The 17,586-nt window shown below is 50.8% G+C and overlaps 1 protein-coding gene and 1 long non-coding RNA gene across 13 annotated transcripts in view; one reads left to right on the forward strand and one right to left on the reverse strand.

Annotated features, from left to right (window-relative positions):
• The window catches only part of MCPH1 (microcephalin 1), a 345,817-nt gene that overhangs the window by 175,431 nt on the left and 152,800 nt on the right, over positions 1 to 17,586 (forward strand). The window lies entirely within an intron of this gene.
• The window catches only part of LOC309619777, a 160,461-nt gene continuing 152,832 nt past the window's right edge, over positions 9,958 to 17,586 (reverse strand). The window contains exon 9 of the long non-coding RNA XR_014239218.1: positions 9,958 to 16,871. This is a non-coding gene — a long non-coding RNA (uncharacterized lncRNA). The remainder of the gene's footprint in view (positions 16,872 to 17,586) is intronic.

Raw genomic sequence — 17,586 nt, forward strand, 5'->3', positions numbered from 1 at the left:
CTCAGAAGTGCCTAAGAGTCTGAAAGGCCAACTAAAATATAGAAAGGTTCCTGCGGAGTCTAATTGGCAAATTTGATTAATGGGTCCCAAGAATTAGTAGATAGCCCCCCATCACCCCACCCCACTTCCAGCATTCTTGACAGCACGGGAGAGTGATATTTTATAGACATGGACGACCCTCCAGCAGTTCAGTTTTGAGGACTGGGGGTGAAACTGTGTTTTCTAGCATGTCCAAACTAGTCCACAATGTCTCTGTGGCAAATGAATGACTTCTCCGCCACGCACAGAGGGGTCTTTGCCCTGCCTGGGACTCCACGGGGAAGGAGGCCTGGGTTTAACCACACAGACACCGGGCAAACACAGTGTGCGTGACGTGGCGGGCTGTGCCCACCCCTGGGCAGCGTGGCCTGAGGTCGCCCCGCCGGTTTCCTGTTTAAATGAGGCCCTTTGGGTGAGCGCTTCGGGAAGTCGAATCTGACTGTGGTCGCCCCAGCCGGAGGTGCGCCCTCACGCGGACGCTCCCCCCTCCGACTTGGGGCCTTACGGGGCCTCCGCCCACCCACGTTTGCACCTCATGTTACTTCCAGTAAATAAGACATGTAATCACGATATCTTAGCCCTAAAGTCCTGGAAGCTTTCCCTTCCCCTCCACCTCAAGGTTGCCTCTCTCAGTGTTACAATACGGGAGATCACTCTCGGGTTTTTTTTTTTTTCTTTTATTGAAATTTATTTGTGGCCTTAGGTGTCGCTTTCACCCCCATCATTCTGCGTGGATTCTCCTGCACACTTACACGTCCCTCTTCTGTACTGCCCGTAAAAAGAGAGGGAAATTGCTGTTTTCTCCTCTTTATAAAATGAAGCCTGCTGGCTGAGAACCTCAGTCTGTATTTTATCCTTTATGACCGCTTATGCCTGGGGAGTTGCAGGGCAAATTTAAAAAAAAAAACAAAGGTACCTCCAGTTTCTGAGCAAAGTTACTGAGCGTCTGCTCCGTGCCGGTCCTAGGGTTTAGAAGTACGCACACACTTTGTTTTGTGTTCTGGGAGAGAACACAGAACTAAGGTGAACAGGAAGAGAAGTTCAGGGTAGAGATAGGAAACCATGAGCCCCCCAGTATGGGCCTAGGGACAGAGATAAATCTGGAGAAGGAAGAGGCGGGCCGTTCATGTCTGTGGGCAGCAGGGCCTTGGAAAAGCCATGGGCACAAAGCAGTGAGCTCGTCTGGCAGTGCTGTTTAGGGTGGGCTGAGGGATGAGAGGTTTGGAAACATGCCTTCCGAGTCCCATAACTGGCTCTGCCGACCGTGGCGCACCTCCTTGGTCCCACAGCCTCCCGTGAGCCGGTCATCCTGGCTGGAAGCCCCTGGTGGTGACCCCCCTCTGAAGGAAATACTCCCAGAGTGAGGGAACCGGGGCCTGCACACCCAGCGCTCTTCACCAGCCAGGAGCCAGGACACCTGCGCAGTTCCCACTGGTTTGGGTTGTGGGTGACACGTGTGGATGGGGTGTGAGCAGGCCTGAACAGCTCTGGTGGTCTGAGCTATGGAGACCAGAAGTCTGTACTATGGCCCTTTCTTTTACGAAACAATCTGAAAGGAAAAATGACTCACTGGAGTCTGGCAGATGTAGGGCCCTCCGAGCTGACTTCTACCTCGGCCACGTGGGATTTCAGCTGGATGTCCTCCGACTTTGCTATCCCAAGATCTCCTTCTGGTTTAGATTTTGGTGGTTGCTTCAGCTCGTGATTTCTTTTCTCCCAGCCTTATCGAGGTTTGACTTCCATGCAGTGCGATTCACCACTTCCAGGGCCTCGTCGATGACTTCTGGCAGCTGCACGGTTGTGTGAGCGCCACTACACCCGAGATCCAGAATGTTATTTGTTTCCCATCTAGTGATTGATGGACTTTTGAGTCGTTTCCAGTTTTTGATTGTTAGGAATCTGATTACAACTTTTGGCATACATTTGTGTGTGGTTGCATATCACTTGGTAATTTTTCAGGAGGATAGCAGTCTTGGGACTTGGGTGGTTCACTGTGGTCTTAAACATCCCCCGGTGATAAGGCTGAACTCAGGGCTTCTCTGTAAGAATGCATTTTTACTGGCAAGGGAGCTTTGGTAAATGAGAAAGAAGGCGAATGCTTGTGGAGCTCCTGTCTGGAGAACCCAGACAGAGGGCTGTGAGCTAGCCATCCCCAGAAGCATACGGCGGGGATGCTTCGCTCTGTCGCCTGAGCTGATGGCGTAACTTGTGCCGAGCGTGAGCTCTGAGCAGGTGAGCGTCCTCTGACTGACGTGAGTCTAGCCCACTTGACAAAGGCCTTCCGGGGACAGGGGTGCACAGAGTTCAGGCTCCCTGCCGTCCGGGTTATCTCTGAGCCATTCTGTCTCAAGCTCCCCAAAGTCTGGCCATTTTGGGAAACAGAGGTGAAGGAAGAATTTCCACTTTGCTGAGGGAGGCTATGAGGGGACAGAGCAAGGGGCACGTCCATGGCAGTGAGGGGGGTGCCGACCAGCTCAGGGCCGGTCCTGAGCAGACTGGCCTCCACCGGGGGAGGCACGGGGGCCCCTCACCTTCACCTCCATGGGGAGGCGGCTGTGTCGGCAGCTCCCAGGCTGACCTTGTGCTTGGGAACCAGGAGGAAGTTTGGGCCGAGCACGAAGCTGTCAGTCTATAACGGGCAGCAACCTTTATTGGAGCAAGAACTGAATTCACTTAAACTTTAAAAAAAAAAAAGGAAAGAAAGGAAAAAAAAAAAAAAAACGGTTTGGAAAAGGAGAACTCTGAAAAGAAAGTTGCATTCATGAGAATGTCCCTGGGAACACAGGCCTTGCGGTTGGAAGGAGGAGTTGAGCAGCTCCCTGCGGGTAGGAGGACACCCGTCCCAAGGGAGGGTTCCATCGTTTGCGGGGTGGAATGGGTCAGCGTGGGCCAGCACCGGATTGCTTAGGACAGTAGAAACACCCTGAGCCCTGCCCTCTCACTGTCCCCCAGATAGACGCTGAGCAGAATCATTCGTTGGTCCACATGCTTGAGACATTCCTGGTTACTGGCCTTCCCAGGACACTGTGAGCCTTGGCCAGCCCTTGGGCTCATGGTTTCTATCTCTGCCCATCTCCCCCAGCTGTTTGCGGTCCGGAGTCATGCCTTGCACCGCCTACTAGCACCATACTGAGAGGGCAGGAATCCCAGTTCTAGTGGAAGGGACTCCAGTGGGAGACTTCACATAGTTTGTAATCGGCTGTTACTTATAGGACATCAGAAAAAATGATCAAAAGGGTAAAGGGACAGAAATTGCAACATTGAAAGAATGAAAGGGCAATCACTGAAAGCAGACTTTTGCTTTTCCAAGCAGATTTTTCTTAAATAATCAATGTGTGAAAAGTGGAGTATAAAAGTCATCAAACTACCTAGATAAATCTACAAGAATTTTCCCCAGACATCTGTCTTCCTGCTGGTCTCAGGAGGGCAGGTTCGTTCTGTAGCGACCGACATTAGAGAAATGTTAGTGACACAGAGGTATATTTAATGATGTTTTTTCACTTATTAAGGATTTCTTTTTTTTTTTATTTTTCTTTTTTTTTCCTTCTTGAATCACTGACACCTCAGTTTATAGGAATCTTTTTCCATGTAAATTGAGGCTGGGATAGTGAGTGAGGAACACTTATATGCTATACTTCCTCTCTTTCCTCATATTTTATTACTAAGGATATTGACATGAAAACAGGATCTTAGTATCCAGTGAGCTCACCTACTGCTGGTTTCCCACCAGACATTCCAGGCTTTGTGACATCAGTGTGTATTGCTCTGGATGTCATTTGAAGAGCAGGCATCTGGAAATGATGAAATCCTGAACAACAAAGTTTTGTTTTCAGGAAGACAAGTTCGTGGGGGAGGGAAAGGAAAGGAAACTTCCTCTGAGTACCTACTATGTGCCATACGCTTTGCCTGTCTTCTGGTTGTGATGCTCTGCTAAGGTGTCCGATGAGAACAAATGAAAGACCCAGTTTTCCTCAGTAACTTTTCAAATGTTGCTGTTGTATTTGTTCTAGCTAAATAAATTACATGCAAAGTATCAAGGATTTATGAATTCTTAAGTCAGTGTACAGCATTTGAATGCTTTTATATCTTATTTGTCATAAAACCAAGGTGTGATGATGCAGCAGTATCTATTGGATAATTCTCAGTATATATGCTTATTGAAATGAAAATAATTCAAGAGAAGTTTCCATTCATAAATATTTTTACTTTAAAATACCTGAAAGACATGCATTAAAAAGACACACGTGGTCCCTATGAGTTATCTTGTTCTACTGAATTTCAAATGCTACCCTCATTTTAAAACTTTTTGCATTAGAAAGTTCTTTAGGAGAGCAAAAAGTCAGGCAGTGAGGGACAAGCATTCATTACCAGAAGAATGACTGTAAATTATGCAGAGTTTGAAAAATTATTTTTGCAGAGGGTTTTCAATAGCATGGGAGTGTGTTATGACAGCAAGTAAAAAACTTAAGGTCCCGACTGTATCATCATTACACATAGAAATAAGAGTGAAACATAAAGCAAAAAGGTCAGTAGTGGAAGGAGGGGAGGGGAATGACATTGTCTTAAATGTTATCAGTCTGCAATCGTTTCAGGCATGGAGAGAGTGAAAAACATTCGGTTTATGTTTTCTGAAAAGTTTTGTAAGCCAGTGCAGCCGAAGACAAAGCAGTGACCACGAAGAGCAAGACATCCTGGGTGGGAAGAGGAAGAGGTGGGCTCGTTCTCAAACTCAAGTCCAGTTGGCCCCGGGCCACTGGAGGATCTATTGGTTTCTGGGTTCAGATTGACAAAGGGCTTAATCTGGAATGTGGCTCTAAAACCAATTTTCCTCATGTGGCTTGTCGGGTGCCAATCTGTGTTGAGACGTCGTCACAAGCAGTAAGTTATCACAGAAACGTGACAAAGCGAACTAGAGGAGCCTACGGAAAGGATTTGGCGTCAGAGCTGTGAGGTTCCAACGAGCAGGTCGTAATCTCTTAAAGGCACTGATAGAAAAGATCTCTCACAGCCATCTTCTGTGAAAGACTGCCTGTTCTTTTTTTTTTTTTGCCTGGACCACGCGGCTTATGGGATCTTAGTTCCCCAACCAGGGATCGAACCCGGGCCCCCGGCAGTGGAAGTGCCGAGTCCTAACCACTGGACCACCAGGGAAGTCCCCAAAGAGCAGTTGAGAGTTTCCAAAGTTCATCCTCGCCCCGTGTTCCCTGATTCAGCTCCTACAGTAATTCTATGGGGCGGGTATGAGGATGAGCCCCGCCTCGTAGAGGAGGGAGCTGGAGCTGCCTGCGGCCACTCTGACCCTCCTAGGGCAGTGGAGACCGGCCTCAGACCTGGGCCTTCCTACCCCGCGGCCCCTCACTCGGTGCCGTGACCGACTATCCGCCACTCTGGTCGGCTGCATGCCTGCCGCTGACGTTAGCTGGGCCCGCTGTGCTGTGGGCTCTGCGGCGGCCGAACGCTGGGCTGTTTGATCACTAGGGTCTTGCTCTCCCGCGCTGTGTACACATTAGCAGACGTCGAGGAACAGACCCTGGTAACAGCGATTCCTCACTCCTGGCCCCTGAGGTCAGTATATGCGCCGATAATGGAAATTTCCCCCCTGAAATCAACCCCGGTGTGGGATGAATGGTTAGACTGACAGGTGTTTTTCTCTCCCATCCTCTAGGCTTTAAAAATTCCTAAATGTCCTTAAACACAATAGTATTTTAAGAGCCCTTTAGAAACCTCTTTGGGGGTCTCCCTTCCAGCGTGCTTTGTCAGCTGGGTAATAAGCTATAGATAAACACTGCGTTCCAGGACATATGGCCCTTAGAGAAGCAAGTAATTCTGGCACCTCCTGCTTCAGGATCACTGGTGAAGTTTGATGGTTGAATTTCACAGAAATAACACGAAGAGACTCAGCTTCTGCTTTGGGTTTCAATAGAAGGGCATTCAAATTCGACTAGTGGCAACTTAGTCTAAAACCCAGAGAATTCTTCATTTTGATCCGTGGCAAACTCTATGTTTATTGAAATGCAAAAGAAGGAGAGGAAACTTACTTTATGTATATATCTAGGTAGTGGGTAAATTGTGTTCACGGTAAAATTCTTTCAACTTCCCTGGATGTTTGAAATTTTTCATAATAAAATGCCAGGCGAAGCCTGCGGGACAGAAGGGGGAAATTCTATGAGGCAAACTGAGAACAGAAAACTGTGAACCTCTACCAGAGTATTGTTAGTAATTTTTTCCTTTATACATACATTTGATGAAGTATTTCAAGCTTATAGAAATAAAATAGTAGAATATAAATGTCCCCACCACTCAGCTTGATCAAATTTTAATATTTTATTGCCATTGCTTCCATTTTTTTGTTTGCTTTTCATAAATAAAATATTGCAAATTTTACAAAATATTACAAAGTTAGAGCTCCCTTTATATCCCCCCAACCCCATTCCATTCTCCTCCCTCCCTCCCTGAATGCAACAGCGAGCCTGAATTTGCCGGTCATCACAGAATTTTTCTGTGATTTTTCAGACAAGGCGGTTACCTGCATCGGGAGGTGGGCGCTGGTTTGGAGTCCAGTGTAGCCGGGTAGAAAAGCAGATGTTAGTACTTCCTAGAAAACGAGTAAGTTTCTTCAGAGCCTCGGCTTCTCCATCTGTTAAATGGGTATGATAACCCCAACACACAGGGCTGGTGCGAGGATTAAAGGAGACGTTTGAAAGCACCTGTGCAGCTCCTGGAGTGATAAGCACCTGGTGAGTGGTGGGACAGCAAAGCCTTAGGTTCTGAAAGTCATTTCAAAAGGAAACAGCACAGGACTCTGACTCGATGCTCGTAAATCCCAAGGGGACCTTCTCAGTATCAGAGTCCTTGAGCTGCCCTCTCGGTTTGCAGATAAGGAAACTGAGTCCCAGGAGAGGAAGGGGCTTGGTCTCTGCTCAGACCTCGGTTGGTGGCCCAACAGGATGAGCAGTGACCCCCTTCTCAGGGCTCTGAACCCCAACACAGAACCACCAACCCAGCAGCCACGGAAGGGAGCATCTGCTGAGAAACCCCCTACCCACTCTTGCTTCTGGTTTACACTGGGCTCCGTACCATGGATGTAAAGATTTGCTATCATCTCATTTGCTTTTAATTCGAAGATAAAACGGTTTCCCTGCAGTAGTCAGTTTCTCTTTCCTCTTTTTAAGTCAAAGTCAATCTATAATGTTTAGGCTGTACTTATTTACTTTTAAAGTGATGTAGACCCTTGTTTTTCTTTTGTTTTGTTTTGTCTTGTTTTTTTGTTTCTTTAGGGCCTTAGTGTTCTCAATTGGCTGCCTCAAGGCTGCGGTTCAGACGCTATTTTTCACTGAGGATTTCTGTCTTTGCTCAGACCGAGAGGAGGTCTGGGGCACCTTTATAAACCCAGTGTGGGGAATGTTATCAGTATATGTTTACAGAGCCTGTGCAGTGCTGTGGAATTGCCGCTGAGGGCTTCTCGAGTGGAGAAGGTCGCCTTTCCCCCATGAAGGTTTTTCTCTGCTAAGATGGTAGTCATCTGATAAAAGCAGGCTCTGTTTCTTGCTTTCTTCTTCTGCGAATGCGGATCCTGGTCTGGAACATCTGAGCTGCTCTGCAGTCTGTCTGCGGGCAAACAGAAGCTCTGGAGAGAAAAGGGGTGATGGTCCCCGGCCGGCTTCACGACATCCTCATCCCTGGGCCCCCGTTTTCTTGAGTCGCTGCTGTGACCGGAGGGAGATGAGGAGAGCCGGGGTGAGGCCATGTGCAGCGCCGGGCCTGTCCCCATGGCCTCCCTGCCGCGTGCTCTGCGTGGACCTAGTCGGGCATGTTCCTTGTGCAGGATCCTGGAGAGGGTTTATTGTAAAGGATGGTTTGTCTTAAGAAAATTCACCAAAGCACATCCGCAGAGCAGCGAGAGCCAGGTGACGACGCACGACCAGTGTTTTACCCAGAACACCTCCTTACGATGGGAGTTGCAGTTACAGAACGTTATCGCTTTCACTGCGATCCGGCCCTGAGATAGGACCCCACTCCCAAGGGTCAAGCAAATCCTTCCTTGTGGCCCTACCGACTCACTCAGAGCCCCTCCAGGCAACTCCTAGGGCATTACCAAGAAACAAGCACCACTGCTTATGTCCAACTGATTTTGAAACAGTGGTCAAATGGGAAGGTTTCTTTTCTTTTTCCTCTTTTACAAAAAAAAAAGTACATTTTTGTGTCCTTCCAGACACAGTTTTTCACATGCTGTTAGCATACATTCCCCAAGCGCCGCTTCTGCTGTGTTATACTGAAGGGGGTAAGCCGCGAGTGACGTATTTTTAACCTAAATGAAGAGGAGGTCGGAAGGTACTTTGATAGTTCTATTGGACTCAGATCCTAGCTCTGCCTCTAACAGGGCCTGTGCCCTTTCCCAAGTCCTTCATGGCCTCGGGGTTGAGTTTCGTCGCCTGGGAGGCCAGGGGAAGAATGCAGTGGGTTCTCCCGCTGTAGCTCAGGCAGCTCCGGAGAGCCTCACGGGGCGGCCCTCTGCACCGCACGCCCACGGGTTATACACAGTAGAGGAGGTGAAGGCATCTGCTGTAGCTCAGGCAGCTCCGGAGGGCCTCACGGGGCGGCCCCCTGCACCGCACCCCCACGGGTTATACACAGTAGAGGAGGTGAAGGCATCTGCTGTAGCTCAGGCAGCTCCGGAGGGCCTCACGGGGCGGCCCCCTGCACCGCACCCCCACGGGTTATACACAGTAGAGGAGGTGAAGGCATCTGCTGTAGCTCAGGCAGCTCCGGAGAGCCTCACGGGGCGGCCCCCTGCACCGCACCCCCACGGGTTATACACAGTAGAGGAGGTGAAGGCATCTGCTGTAGCTCAGGCAGCTCCGGAGGGCCTCACGGGGCGGCCCTCTGCACCGCACGCCCACGGGTTATACACAGTAGAGGAGGTGAAGGCATCTGCTGTAGCTCAGGCAGCTCCGGAGGGCCTCACGGGGCGGCCCCCTGCACCGCACCCCCACGGGTTATACACAGTAGAGGAGGTGAAGGCATCTGCTGTAGCTCAGGCAGCTCCGGAGGGCCTCACGGGGCGGCCCCCTGCACCGCACCCCCACGGGTTATACACAGTAGAGGAGGTGAAGGCATCTGCTGTAGCTCAGGCAGCTCCGGAGAGCCTCACGGGGCGGCCCCCTGCACCGCACCCCCACGGGTTATACACAGTAGAGGAGGTGAAGGCATCTGCTGTAGCTCAGGCAGCTCCGGAGGGCCTCACGGGGCGGCCCTCTGCACCGCACGCCCACGGGTTATACACAGTAGAGGAGGTGAAGGCATCTGCTGTAGCTCAGGCAGCTCCGGAGGGCCTCACGGGGAGGCCCCCTGCACCGCACGCCCACGGGTTATACACAGTAGAGGAGGTGAAGGCATCTGCTGTAGCTCAGGCAGCTCCGGAGGGCCTCACGGGGCGGCCCTCTGCACCGCACGCCCACGGGTTATACACAGTAGAGGAGGTGAAGGCATCTGCTGTAGCTCAGGCAGCTCCGGAGGGCCTCACGGGGCGGCCCCCTGCACCGCACGCCCACGGGTTATACACAGTAGAGGAGGTGAAGGCATCTGCTGTAGCTCAGGCAGCTCCGGAGGGCCTCACGGGGCGGCCCTCTGCACCGCACGCCCACGGGTTATACACAGTAGAGGAGGTGAAGGCATCTGCTGTAGCTCAGGCAGCTCCGGAGAGCCTCACGGGGCGGCCCTCTGCACCGCACGCCCACGGGTTATACACAGTAGAGGAGGTGAAGGCATCTGCTGTAGCTCAGGCAGCTCCGGAGGGCCTCACGGGGCGGCCCCCTGCACCGCACGCCCACGGGTTATACACAGTAGAGGAGGTGAAGGCATCTGCTGTAGCTCAGGCAGCTCCGGAGAGCCTCACGGGGCGGCCCCCTGCACCGCACGCCCACGGGTTATACACAGTAGAGGAGGTGAAGGCATCTGCTGTAGCTCAGGCAGCTCCGGAGAGCCTCACGGGGCGGCCCTCTGCACCGCACGCCCACGGGTTATACACAGTAGAGGAGGTGAAGGCATCTGCCTGTTGAGGGGAGCAACTCCACATCCAGGACGGTTGGCCCCATCGCTCATGACAGACAGGGAGGTCCAGGCTTTGGAACAGTAGTGACCCCGTGACTGAGGACGGACGAGGCAGTAGCCAGCGGGAGGGGGCAGGCGCACAGAAGAGCCCGCCTGCGGACGGGCCGTGGACTGCAGAGTCTAACACGTATGCCCAGCGACCAGCGCAGAGCCTGGAACACAGGAGACGCCAACAATCTAGAACTGAAACAACCCAGCCAGATCCAGGCCAAAGAAGCCCCTCGTGTGCTGGGATTCGCAGTCTTCTGGAGGGTGATACAGTGCAGTGGAAGATGATCAGTATCAACCGTGAGACGGCCAAGGCCCAACCCAGGCGACGTAGAAGGGCGAAAAGTGAAGAATGAACGGTAGGTCTTAGGTGTTCCCACCACCCACAGTGGTGGGTGTGTTAACCAGCTTCCTGCGGTCGTCGTCTCAACGTGTACGTACACAAAACATCACATCATACAAGCTCAGCGTATACAGTTGTGTACACAAAACATCACGTCATACAAGCTCAGTGCATACAGTTGTCGTTTGTCAGTTATTCCTCGACAAAGCTGGAGGGAACAAAAGCAAAGGATGAACACAAAAACCCTATTATGTAGATGCTATGGTAAGTCGTAGCTTTACAGTTGGTCCCATAGGTAAATTCAATCAGCAGAGGACCTGAGAGGATCCTCTAGACCTCTCCGCACACCCCCGCCCCAGAGGACAGGAAGGGAGCGAACCGCCCCCAGAAGGTGACAGTGGCCGGGAGCACCGGGTTGGGTGCCCCACGGCTGCACACAGTCCCCTCAGTTCCCGGGTGGACCAGCACCCGCCGTCACCTCCCTGCACCTTGGCGAGGCCACGATCTCACCTGCTCTGAGAACTAAGCGGACAAGTCGCTGTGCTAACCTTGGTCCCGGGCGGCGTGCCGGGTGCCCATAAAGGCTCCGCAAAGGTTATCTTTACCATCATCACCATCAATAGGGAGAAAACACTGAGGAAAGGAGACAGAGGCAGGGCGCGGCGTTTCCCTCCGTCCTCTTCCTGGGCCTCGTCACACATCTGGAGGGGCCTCATTCCAATCCAGTCCGGAATACAGACTCTAGAGCAGGGATTGGTCACTTTGTTCACAGGTGGTAAGCCTGACACGTCAGGTGGACTTTACGTGCCGGTGGCAGGTGCCCCTCGGCACTGAGATACCGGGGATGAAGGAGAAGAAACGCCCCGGGCCAGAGCTCACTCCCTCCCGGCGCTCACCCGCCGTTCTCTGCCTGGATTGTCTCTGGGAGCTGCTGGCGGGAGCCCAGCGCTAGTGGCACCTGGAAGGGGGACGGGGTGAAGGAGAAGGAGCTCGTCTCTCTTCCTGGTTCGTCTGGTTCCGGCAGCGTGTCCTTCAGGATCGTCAGTCCCGCTCGCCTCGGACTCTGACTTCGCTGCGCTACTTCCGAACTCACCGCTTCCCTAAGCGCGCCGTGTTTCGCTTAGTGAACCCGCCTCCCCACCCCCAGGTGGGTACTCACCCTGCATTTAGCAGGAAGGTGAGCTTCCGAGGACAAGTCCTTGCTTTTGGTCTCTCTGCCCCCAGCACCTCCGGAGAGTCTCACATGTAGCAAACGGTGGTCAGCGCGGGCTGAATAATAAACAGTCACGTTGCCAGGGTATGCGGCCCTTTTCCAGCCAACACAAGCTTAGCGCGTCTGCACGTGTGTAAAGGCACACCTCGTTTGATTGTACTTCTCAGATACTGAATTTCTTACAAATTGAAGGTTTGGGGCCGCCCTGCGTCGAGCAAGTCTGTTGGCACCATTTTTCCAACATCTGCTCACTTCGTGTCTCTGTGCCACATTTTGGGGAAATTCTCACAGTATTTCAAATTTTTATTATATATATATTTTTTTTAATTTATTTTTTTGGCTGCGGTGGGTCTTCGCTGCTGCGCGCGGGCTTTCTCTAGTTGCAGTGAGCGGAGGCTACTCTTCGTTGTGGTGCACGGGCTTCTCATTGCGGTGGCTTCTCTTGTTGCGGAGCACGGGCTCTAGGCGTGTGGGCTTCAGTAGTTGTGGCTCGTGAGCTCAGTAGTTGTGGCTTGCAGGCTCAGTAGTTGTGGCTCGCGGGCTCTAGAGCACAGGCTCAGTAGTTGTGGTGCACGGGCTTAGTTGCTCCGCGGCATGTGGAATCTTCCTGGACCAGGGCTCGAACCCGTGTCCCCTGCGTCGGCAGGCAGATTCTTAACCACTGCGCCACCAGGGAAGCCCAAATTTTTATTACATCTTTATGGTGATAAGTGATCTTTGGTGTTACAATTGCAAGGTGTGCCTGTATTTGCCCCTGAGTCCCCCAACGAGAATGTCTCACACACAGAATTTGCAGAGGGGCAGGAGGAAGGTACATGAAGGCAGCGGGTCACCGGGAGAGAGGGCATGCTCCTGCCCCTGGCCGGGAGTCCGGGTTGGAGAGTCTGTACTCGCCCGGGAAGCAGTGCCACCTCCAGCCTTTGGGAAGCCACCATCGGGGCAGAGCTCAGAAAGGGAAGAGGGGCCAGGAGAGAGCGAGCAAAGCAGAAGCTCCCGACACCAGAGACAGCCCGGCGCCAGCCCCAAACAGCAGAGAAAAGGAGTCCGGGCTCCTCACCTTGAGAAGCTCGTGGGTCAGCAGTGAACACTGTCGGCCAGGCCCCTCCCGTGCACACCGCTCGGGCAAGTGGCCGCGCAAAGGAAGCGGAGGAGTGGAGGGCACTGCCCCCAGAAAGACTGCCTGCTGAGGTCGGTGCTCTCGGTGCTTTAGGGCAGGCCAGGTAACTGGTGCCGGTGACCCCAGGTGACCCCGTCTCTGCAGCCCTCCCAGCTGAAGCGCGCACGTCTGCACCGCGTTTAGCTTTGGGTCTGCAGGCAGAGGCGGAGGGACACCCGCACCTTGTATGTTGCCGCCGCGGCACATCCCCCGGGGAAGGAGGGTACAGGGTGGGTGCAGAGTGAGCAGGTGGGCTTTCCCTTGCCTGCTGTAACCCAAGAATAGCAAACTGGAATCTGAAAAGGGTTGGCAACAGATGGGAGTGGAAAAGCCTCGAACTTTCCAGTTTCTTATTGCAGTAAGAACTTGCTCGTTTCTTATTGCAGTCACACCGGAACTGCAGCTTTCCCCTTGGGTGCAGCTCAGATTTTGACTTTCCAAAATACAGTGGTTTTAAATTAAAAGAAAAGGAGCTTTGGCTCTCATTTGCATAAAATGCACACATGTATACACAGGTATTCTCACGCGTGCACACACACACACACCCTACTTAACTGGGGAGGAGCAGGAAAGCAGTGAGATCCTAATTGTGATTCAACCATGCATTTTAAAAAGCATTGCACCTATTTAGATGGTACTTCTTAGAGCGAATATATGGCTTTTAAAAGTTTTGATAAACGTGAACATTTAAAGACTCCTGGGAAATGAGAATATTCCTTTCAACTTGGGCTTGCGTGGTTATAAATAGGAAGGCCTCTTCTAATCTCGGAATCTTAAAAAGAAACCTTGATGTTGTTATGTGATGACCTAAAGGAATGCCTTCCTCTTCGGCCCGGAAGGATATTTTTAAGAGAATGTTAAGCTTGTGACAGGAATTATTGATACCTTTGGAATTAATTCTATTCTCCAGTGACTCAGGCCTGCTTCAAGTCATTACCTGGGAATTAGCCTGGGACTACATGACGCCAGTCCCACACTGTTCAAAGTGGGGCAGAACCGCGAAAGAATGAAAAAACGAGGATGTGCTTTTGTGCATTATTCTTATCGTGGTGAATGATGCTTGTTTTCCTCTCCACTTTAATTAGAATGTTTCTACATTTGCCAAAGAAAATGTTGGAATGGAGACAAAAACCTGAGATTATAGGAACAGGGCTTGATGTAATAGCTTATTTATAAAGGAAACACAACTTGTTTGGTATTTTATTGAAACAGGAAGTTCAGAACCTCGGCACATACAAGTACAACAAATTCTCAGGTGCTCGTTGAGTCATCTGTTGTTGGAAATAGTCTCCTGGTAGTTTTCCCCTGGATTTACTTTTTATCTTCATTTTGGTATTTTTTAAGCAGTGAGACTGGATGGGTATAGGAAATTGCATAGAGATTCAATTAGAGATTGTGTACTTTTTAAAAAAAATATCCGCTATCAAGACTAAATAAGTAAAGCAGGGGGGAATTCTCTCCTTATACATTTGTATATATGCATTTTTGGTAGCTACCTGTGTACAAAACATAAGGGAAAACAAAGTGAAACAGACATTTACCTCAATGCTATTGCTATTTCAAAAGTAACCCTTGGTCAGGGGAATGGATTTGAGATTAATAAAGATGAAAAGCATTGTGGATTCATGTTCTAGTTGCTATTGTTTAGTAAACATTTAATAGCAGAAGCTAGATAGCAATTTGATTCCTAGTATTAAAACCTTATAGGAATGACTTGAGCTGAGTTTGTGTCGACACAGAAATCTTTAGGTTTAACTTCCCATCCTTTTCTGGAAGATCAGGCTGGGACGGTGTTTTACAACAGGCAGAAGCTGCAGCCACCCTGGCAAGAGCTCAGGTGCACTAACAAGCCAGGTGCTGCTGCCAGGGGAGCTTCGCAAGGAGTGCAGGACGGGGTCCCCGGAAAACGCCTGGGGGTCAGGATTCCTGCCGGTGGTCCCCAGCCCTTCTCTAACTTGTGCGCCCTGGGCCTCAGCCCTCCGCCAAATTCGGACGGTTAACAAATGCGCTATCCATTCAAAGCCACCTCAGAAAGATGCAGAGATACAGTGGGACAGGAGGCCTTGAAAAGGGGCAGGTGCTAAACAAGTGGTACCCCTCCCAGAAGCAGCTGTGCCGCTCCTGTTTTTAACTAAGACTTCTTTTAAGAGCAATTTTAGCTTCAGAGCAAAACTGAGGGGAAGGTACAGAGGTTTCCCATACACCCCCTGTCCCCCCCACACACACAGACTCCCCCTGTTAACAGCACCCCCACCAGATGGTACGTTTGTTACAGTTGATGGCCCTCCATTGACACATCTCATCCCCCAGAGCCCATAGTTTACGTTAGGGTTTGCTCTTGGTGTTGTACATCCTACGGGTTTGGGTACGTGTATCCATGATTACAGTATCGTGCAGAGTAGTTTCACTTCCCTAAAAACCTCTGTGCCCCACCTATTCACTCCCCTACCAACTCCTGGAAACCCCTGATCTTTTCGCTCTCTCCATAGTTTTGCATTTTCCAAACTGTCATAGAGCTAGGATCATACAGTATATAGCCTTTTCACATTGGCTTCCTTCACACAGAAGTATGCATTTAAGGTTCTTCCGTGTCTTTTCATGGCTTGATAGCACACTTATTTTTAGTGCTGGATAATATTCCATTGTCTGGAGGTACCCCAGTTTATTTATCCACTCATCACTGAAAGATATTATGGCTTCCAGGTTTTGGCGATTATGAACGCAGCTGCTACAAGCATTCGTGTGCAGGTTTTCGTGTGGACATAAGTTTTCCATTCCTTTGGATCAGTACCGAGGCGTGTGATCGCTGGACTGGACAGTAAGAGTATGTTTAGTTTGATGAGAAACCAGCAAACTGTCTCTCAAAGTGACTGCGCCATTTCACGTTCCCACCAGCGGTGAGTGAGAGCCCCTGTTGCCCCACAGCCTTGTTAGCCTTTGGTGCTGTCGGTGCCTGGAGTGTGGTCATGTTAATGGGCGTGCAGGGCTACCTCACTGTTGTTTTAGCTTGCATTCTTCTGATGACACATGATGCGGAGCATCTTTTCATACGCTCCTTTGCCATCTGAGGACCGTCTTTGATGAGGTGTCCGTTAAGGTCTTTGGCTCACTTTCGAACCCAGGCAGTACCTCCTTTTCAAGTCTGCAAGCCCGCTGCCGTGGGCACGTTTACGAGATTGCAGCACCGTGGACATAACCCTGAGGTGCGTGTCCTGCTCACACTGAGCGGGGCCTCAAAGCCTCCGTCCAGCAGGAAGGTCTGGGCTTGCAATGTCTCACCTCCTGCTCTTAGACTCGCCCGAGACTGTAAATGTGGCAAGGCAGAAACTTTATGGTTCTGTGTTGAAAGATTTCTTTTGGTTTTAGGTTTTCTTTTTTCCTTCATTGACTGAATAACACTGAACAAAACAATATTACTATGAAATGAAAGTAATACACCCCTCTGAGTTTGTATAAATACACTTTTTTTTTCTTTTTATCATTGTTTGGATCGATAAACGATGCAAGAGATACCTAAGATAATTCCCAAAATGCTATGAGGCAATATGCAAAGGTCTGGAAGCCCACCCCTCCCCCAAGATGCTTTCCGGTTGCTTTTACAGCAACAGACCCCCCACCTAAAGGTGGGCGTATTGCTAAGACTTAATCTCCACCTCAGCTACACTGCTGAACAGAAGCGCCACCTGGAAAAAGCGCAGCACGGCGCCTGTTAACACGGCTGGATGAGCAAACCTTGAGGTGAGAGAAAAGCAGGGAGCGGCAGTCCATAACTGCTGAATGCGCCCACGCAGAGAGAGAGAAAATGGCCATTAAGAGGTGACGAGGAAGAGACGTGGGCTTGCGCGCCCCGGGAAGGAGGGGCTCCCGGAACTGCATCCGGAGCCCTGCAAGCCACGCACACCAGAAACCCCGGCGGCGTCTTGAACCCCCGGGGGCTGCAGGGCACGCCAGCTGTGTCCTCCAGACGTCGCCTCCCTCCACTTCCGCTGTCACTGCTTTCTGTCCCCCTTATAGATGCGTCTCTGGAAGACACAGATCTCATCATGTTACGTTTCAGGCGACTCACCTTTGCCTGCAAGATCAAGTTCAAACTCTGCAACAAGGCATGCAAGACCTTTCCCAACACTTGTTCTCAGCCCACCTTCCCACCATCCGTTGCCTCCCGGCCCCTCAGTGCCAGCTGGCTAGCCGGGACCCACTACCATGCCTGACACCAAGCTGTGTGTGTCTGTCTCTCCCCTGCCAGGCCACACCATCAGCATCCCCCATCACACCACAGACACACACACACACACACACACACACACACACACACATCCTTTTCCTAATTATCCTGGGACAAGCCTTTCTGGGAAGCAGTCCCCAGACCTTCCAGGAAAAATTAATTTCACCCTCTATTATGGTTTTACAGTATTATTTTCATATCACCGGTATAAATACTATAGTATAAAAAGGATCATTCATATAACTTCGTTTAATTAATTGTTTATGTATGTCTCTTACTGGGAGATTGTGAGCTTCTTGAAAGCAAGGTCCACACTCTTGCTTTCTTGTTTTAATCCCCTGCACCAGACATTGAAGACACCTATAACATCTTGGGTTAAAACTGAATCCGATTGGAAGGGGGTGACATGGCAGTGGTTGCCATACGGGTCGAGGTCTGGAAGGCCGGTCTCCTTGAGCAGAGAGATTCAGGACAGGTGCTTGTTGGGAAGGATGGAAGGTCTTCAGGGGCCA

The sequence above is a fragment of the Balaenoptera borealis genome, assembly GCF_965194805.1.
Source record: "Balaenoptera borealis genome assembly, chromosome: 21".
Classification (NCBI taxonomy): domain Eukaryota; kingdom Metazoa; phylum Chordata; class Mammalia; order Artiodactyla; family Balaenopteridae; genus Balaenoptera; species Balaenoptera borealis.